The sequence below is a fragment of the Myotis brandtii genome, unplaced genomic scaffold (genome assembly GCF_000412655.1).
Source record: "Myotis brandtii unplaced genomic scaffold, ASM41265v1 scaffold112, whole genome shotgun sequence".
NCBI classification, from domain to species: Eukaryota; Metazoa; Chordata; class Mammalia; order Chiroptera; family Vespertilionidae; genus Myotis; species Myotis brandtii.
The window spans coordinates 8135832-8143367 of NW_005353838.1; the positions used below are offsets into that span (position 1 = coordinate 8135832).

The 7536-nt window shown below is 40.5% G+C and overlaps 1 pseudogene; it reads left to right on the forward strand.

The window, feature by feature from the left end:
- Positions 1-505: 505 nt before the first annotated feature.
- Positions 506-6390, forward strand: LOC102255019 (annotated as a pseudogene).
- Positions 6391-7536: the final 1146 nt, after the last annotated feature.

Sequence of the window (7536 nt, forward strand, 5' to 3'; positions counted from 1 at the left end):
AGTCTTGAACCTGCCAGCCTTTGGATGGGAACTACACCATCAGCTCTCCTGGGTCTTCAGCTTACCACTCACCCTGTAGATGTTGGGACTTTCAGCCTCCATAATCTCATTAGTTAATTCTTTATAATAAATATCATAGATGGATAGATAGATAGATAGATAGATAGATAGATAGATAGATAGATGATGTAGAGATAGATAGATGATATAGATGTACTACTATTGGTTCTATTTCTCTGGAGAACCCTGGCTAATATAGTCCTATTCTCCTGTCTTAAACTGTTACTAAACTCTTTTAATGTTACTTAGTCTTTCTTCATGTTTTATCTTGCCTTCCCAACTCAATTGTGAACTTTCTAAGCTCTGAGACTAGGAAGTCTTCAACATCTGTCGACCTTTGGGGAAATATTGGAGGCATGACCGTGGAGGGCAGCAGGACTACAGCACACCATTGTACAAATTGTGCCCTTTGCAAGCTCCTGACTGAGAGGGAAGGGGGACAAAAATGCAGCACCAGGTCCACCTGCCAAATGTGATCCTGGAAGGGGCTGTGCCCACCGACAAGAAGAAACCCTGTTTCCAATTCTCAGAAGCACTGAATGGGCTAGTGGAGGCCCTGGACAACAGCATTTCATGGAGGACCCAAGCAGGGGCTGTATGAACACTCCAGAACAATCCACATTGCCTGTTCCGCCCAACATTGGGCGAAACTCACCTAGCTCTACCTTCCAGTGGCCAGAACTAAGTTTCAGGAATTGCCATAAAGTTTCTAAGAAATGCTCTAAAAGCAAGTGTTCCTTCAGTTTACTTGGAATGAGGACAATAAACATTTTACCAATAACCAAGTTCCCATAATTTTCATATTTAAAAGTGGATCAGGGCTCTTAATTGCTAGCACCAGAAACCAACTCCAAACGATTAAGCAGAAAAGAATGTATTAAGTCACTCACAGACTCATGGGGAAGACTGGAAAACCACACGCAGAAAACAGGTAGGAAAACTGTATGTCCACAGCCAGGACAAGAACCAAAATGACACTTAGAACCAGCCAAACACACTTCTGCCAAAGCCATTAAACACTGGTCGCCTCCCCTTCCCCAGCCATCACCAGCACTTGCGCTAGGATGATTTCTCCACCACACCTGCTTCTTTGCACCCCTACCCTTGGATGCCAAATCTCAGGCATGGGCGCCTAATGGGCTGAGCCCCAGGGGTACTGAGAAAAAGAGTATCCAGCATTTTCAGCATCACAGTGGGGGTGGGCTCTGCTTCTCACCTTGCCTCCTAAAGTGGGAAATTCCTCAAACACAGGAATTGGGATTCAGATTTGGGAAGCCAAAAAATGAAAATGTTCACTCTATGGTTATAATTGTACACATATTTGAGCATCAGTTGTGTATAAGACACAATTTAATATGTATGGAATAGAAAATTGCATTCATTTATTTCAACTTCATTTAAACTCTTCAGTGGGAGATCTTGCTCTCAGCTCCTTAACTTCAGGAGAGAACCCAACACCTAACAGCATTCTGTGCACGATGAGTATCTCACAGAACTAGGTTGAAATGCACTGAATTGGGGCAAATTTATACATGGGGATAAGTGATTCTCACAGGAAAACAAATTTCAGCCAAAATCTCTTTGATTCTGACAGGTCCCATGTCATTAGAACCTACATTAACAACAAATGCAAAGCAATCATGAACACATATTTAGCAACTGCTTCAAAAACACTCCAAAGTTTCTCCCTGTTGGTAAACCTCACAGGCTTCCTTATGATGAAGCTAGCAAACAGTGGTTATCATATGGAAAGAGCACAGATGGTCTTATTGTTTTTACTTCAGAACCTGTACCAAAGCCCATAATGGATTTTTAAATCTTAAAAATATATAAAACATCAAGTATATTTTCTTTCTTGAAGCCTAGTCTCACAAATCTTGAAGAAATTGCTATGGCTCCTACTCACTTTGTAGATTGCTAACCTCTATAAAGAAATGTTGACTGGATATACACTGAGTGGCCAGATTATTATGACCACCTGACATTTGTAGGCAAATTAGCTATAATTTCGCGCTGAAGTTGCTAGAGGGCCAGATCATTATAAATGTCTGAATAGCACAACATACCTAAGTATCGTTGCTGATCAAGTTCATCCTATCATGTTGATGGCATATCCCAATGGAGATGGATTCTTCCAACAAGACAATGCGCCATGCCATGGTGCTCGTATTGTGCAGGAGTGGTTTCTGTACAAGAACATGAGGGAGACTTTACCTTGCTTAGGTGGCCCCCACAAGCACCAGATCCCAATCCAATTGAGCATTTGTGGGACGAAGTTAAAAGAGCCATCAGGCAGCTGGTTCCACAACCATCAAATCTCACAGAACTGGACAGTGCTATTCATCAGGCATGGTGTCAGATTCCTCGCATCACCTTTCAACATCTCGTGGAGTCAATGCCAAGAAGAATCGCCGCAGTATTGAAGGCAAAAGGTGGCCCAACGAAGTACTGATGGGTGATCATAATAATCTGGCCACTCAGTGTATAAATGAATAATAATTATATCTCAACAACTATGTGTGGATAAATGAAATAACATAGGTAAAAATATCTGGAATTCTTTTTGTTTTAATCCTCACCTGAGGATATACTTATTGATTTTAGAGGGAAAGAGAGAGAAACATCGCTGTGGGAGAGAACATTGATTGGTTGCCTTATGAGCCCTGACTGGGGATTGAACCCACCACCTTTTGGTGCACAGGGTGAAGTTCCAACCAACTGAGCCACACCGGCCAAGGCAATATTTGGAATTCTTAAGAAGAAATGTGCTGAGTAAATTGAAAGCAAGAGTGTTAAAGAATAGCTGCCCAACTACATGATGGACAATAAAGAATATCATGAATCTGATAAATAACATTTTTTGGTTTAAAGGAGTCACGCTAATATATACCTTTTTAAATTTTTCCCAAATAGAAGATGACTTCTGCTGTCTAAGCCCCATGTTTTTCCTCAGGCTGTGGGTGAAGGCCTGGTTCGTGGACTCCATCTCGTTATCATACCACTGAGGTAAACTATTAAAAAGTGTTAAAATTCTTATTAATAAAATCAACCCCAGACATCCCTGTCATCACTGCTCTCTCTGCTCTGTGAATCCCCATCTCCTGCTACTTGTGACCTCTGTCCCATTCCTCTGAGGCCTCACTCTAAATCTCATAACTTTTAGCTACTAACTCTTGCTGTTTTTACCACTTCCGTGTGTTTTGGTTTTCCTTCTGAAAAGCCTTCAGTACACAGAAGAGGTCATTTGGAGTAAAAGGCACCTGACATTACACCACCCATGCTGCATTTTCCTAGGGCACAGCTCACCGACATTACATGGGTGCCAGCCTGCTGACATCAGCTCCCGCATGAGGGAGAACTGAAAACAGTTCATCTGGAGCAATGTCTCCAAAGCACTGCCCTTCCATGGAAAGAGGGATTCCAGAGGTTGGGAGCCCAGAGGAAAGCCCCCAGGTTTTAATAGACCAGCAACTTCTGGGCAATTCTAAGATAATGAGCCCTCTGCCCGGATGACAAGGCAAAGGAGAAGTCCTGTGGGCCTGTTTGTTTACTTAATTGTCTACACTACTCAAGATGTGGTCATTTGCACATGTGGTATAGGTCACTGACAGGTAAGAAGAAAAATAGAGAGCAGACATTGAGAAAATTTTATAGCAATTTGATAGTCTGCTGAATCTAGTAATAAAAAATTGACATTTGTATTTCTTTTTTCCCTAATGATTCATTTTTATTGTATTTTACAAAAGTATGGACCTACAAAGGATTGGAAATTTTTTAAATGGTCCTTCACCACTGACAGTTTGATAGGAACTGGTTGGAGCCCTAATCGGTTTGGCTCAGTGGATAGAGCGTCAGCCTGCGGACTGAAGGGTCCCAGGTTCGATTCCAGTCAAGGGCATATACCTTGGTTGCGGGCACATCCCCAATAAGGGATGTGCAGGAGGCAGCTGATCAATGTTTCTCTCTCATCGATGTTTTTAACTCTCTATCCCTCTCCCTTCCTCTCTGTAAAAAAAATCAATAAAAAATATATATTTAAAAAAAGAACTGGTTGGAAAGAACTAGAAGAAACTGAATTACTTGCAGTGAGACTTGAGAGTGCTATGACACCTAATTCCTGATGATTTTTAGTTTAAATAGATCATAATAAACAGGTATGCATGTGTGTGAGAAATGCATTGCCATTATTTGTGTACGAATTCCCTAGCAATACTAAAACATGGAACACACTTCAGTCAAACAAATGCAGTAGAGAGAGGTGAATTCTTTTCCAAGTCTAAGGAAGATCTAATAAGATAATAATTGCAATGGATGTCATTTGGACTCTGCCATTAAAATGACATAAACATCTGCCCTTTCAAGCTAGAAGTTGAGAATGTGACTTGTTTATTTGGCACTGACTGTTTCTTCACCATGGCTCCAAGGAAGCCGTGTTAATCCCCTGTGGCCTCTGGCTGGCTCTGGAATGCCATCTTGGCTCACACCGAAGCACAAAAGGACATCTCAAATCTTGCTCCACTTTTCCCCCCTCCCAACACCTGTTACCAAGTTGCTTTCTTGGCAGGAGAAAGGTGGGTGTCAATGTAGAGGACAAATAAAATCACCATCATCACCACAGCTGAATAAGAAGTAGGAAGAGCTGAGCACCATTTTCTAAAGAATGTCTCAGTCATGACCTTGTAATAATCTACATTGAAGGGTTATATCCTGTGATTTGCAAACTTTCTCTGTTTCTTTTTTGTCAATTTTCCGTTTCCTGTTAAGCTAAGAGCAGTCCTCACTGTCTCTAGGTTTGATTAGAGAAACCAGACCTATCCCATGCAATATGCCCAAGAGTCATGAGCTTACAAAGAGCAGTTACACAATCAGACCACTTCACAGATATTTCTAGCATTGGGATACATTTGTTTTCATCGTAAACCTGTTCAAGAGAAAGTGGTTCCCTGATCAACTCTTAGACTAGTGCAAAAAAATTCCATCCCAGAAATGTGTTCAGAATTATAAGAACTTAACTTTTTTTTTTCTCAGACTTGGCCAGATTTAATAATCCTAGTGGATATATCAGATTATATTAGATTTTTATAGTAATTCAAGGCAACTCCCTGATGGTGTGATTTGAGGAGAGGAACAGAGAGATGAGCTATTGCAAAAATACATTTCCTCATCAGTCTACCCTAATACATAATAGTCTCCCATTAAAATGTTCCCTTTGCTTTAGTTCTCTCAGGCTGCCATAACAAAATACCACAGACATGATGGCTTAAAGAACAGAATTTTTTCATGTTTCTGGAGATTGGGAAGTCCAAGATCAAGGTGCCAGCAGAGTGACTTCATTCTGAGGCTTTGTCTCTTGGCTTGTGGGTGGCAGGCATCTATCTCACTGTGTGCTCACATGCACAGGGTAAGGGTGGAGAGAATGCTCTAGTATCTCTTCTTATAAGGGCACTAATCTCATCATGAGGGTCCCACCCTCATTACCTCATCTAACCCAAATTATCTCCAAATACCATCACTTTGAGACTTAGGACTTTACATATGAATTTGGGGGAGGAGAAGAGATGCAAATATTTAGTCATAACACCTTTGAATTAAGATATCATATCCAGTCACTGACTACGCAGCTCCCACTGCCTGGCTCCCTGTGCTAGCCTTCAATACTTGGATTTCTTACAACATGACAGACTGACAACAAGGAACAGTCTGAACTTGATGGAGATTTGGATGATGTTGAAAAAGTACAAGAGAAAAAAAAAACTGGTGAAGAAACAAAAATCAAAGCACACAGATGATGCAAAAGCCTTAGATTCTTGCAGCCTTCCAAGAACGACTTGATGGTCTGGTAGAAACACCAACAGGATCCACTGAAATGCTCTCAAAAATCTTAAAATTAAATGTGCACAGATAGAAGCCAACTCCTATGAGGAAGTTCATGATCTTAAAAGAAAGTATGCTGTTCTCTATCAGCTTTTATTTGATAAGCAATTCAAGATCATTAATGCAATTTATGGACCTACGGAAAAATGTGAATGGAAACCAGATGAGGAAGATGTAATTTCAGAGGCGCTGAAAGAAAAGGACAAAATTGAAGATGAGAAAAGAGATGAGGAAAAAAAGGACCCCAAGGGAATTCCTGAATTTCGGTTGACTGATTTTAAGAATGGTGCCTTACTCAGTAATATGTTTCAGGAACATGATGAACCAATTCTGAAGCATTTGAAAGATATTAAAGTGAAGTTCTCAGATGCTGGCCAGCTTATGAGTTTTGTTTTAGAATTTCACTTTGAACCCAACGAATATTTCACAAATGAAGTGTTGACATATAGGACCTGAGAGTGGGCATCTGGATGATGCTGCTGAAGCTATCCTTGCTGCGGACTTTGAAATTGGTCACTTTTTACGTGATCATATAATCCCAAGATCAATATTAGACTCTACTGGAGAAGTAACTGAAGAAGAAGATGATTATGATGAAGAAGGTGAAGAAGCAGATAAGGAAGGGGAAGAAGATAAGGAAAATGATCCAGACTATGACTCAAAGAAGCCTCAAAACCCAGCAGAATGCAAGAAGCAGTGAAGCAAGAAGGTCTTGCCTTCTGCTTCTCTGGAAAGGATGAATTTTCAGCATTTGACAAGCCCGTTTCAAGGTTTTTGTTGTTTGCTTGCTTGTTTTTGTTTTTACAGCCTAAAATAAAATAAGAAAGATATCATATCCATAGTATCTTTTAAAATAAAACATTAGTTCTCGATACCTATTTTAATACAATTGGAGGGGTTTTTCTGTATTTGTTTTTCAGCTATTATCACAGCATGTAGGGGAGGGAGTGAAGAAATAATATGTAACTGGCAGAAAAGTATTAAATACCTAGGCTCTGAAGCAAGAAAAGAGAAGTAAAAAAAGAACAAGAAGAAAAATTACTATTTAAGAATTTTTCCTAAAACTGCCCTTGTAAAATATTATTAATCCATTGTTTACTCTATAGTAATGTGTTAATTGAACACAGTAGGTGCAGGTATTGTGCTTGGTATTATAGGGATAAACCTGCAAGTAATACCCTACCATAATGGACTTTACAGATGATGAGAAAATCAGACCTTTGACTAATAAGATTCATGTGCTGTGAGGGTGTTGTGCCAGAAGCAAGTCCAGGGTGGAGCAGAGCACCGTAAGAAGGAAAATCTACACGGAGACTCAGAAAATGCTCACAGGGGAGACCACACTTCATGTGACTCTATATGTATCCAGCAGAGGAGTGGGGATGAGAGAGAAAGGTAGGGCATGGGAGGTGGTCAATGGAGCATGGGGTTGTAGAAAGGTAGGACACTGAGGGCCAGGCACAGAGTCCAAAACTAGAAAGGCAGAAAGTCCCACATGCATGGTAGGCAGGGGACAGATTAGAGTGAATTTTCTATGACCTGTTAAGGAGTTTTTGCTTTGCCCACAATCACTGAAGAATTTTAAAGAGCCACAGAATGATG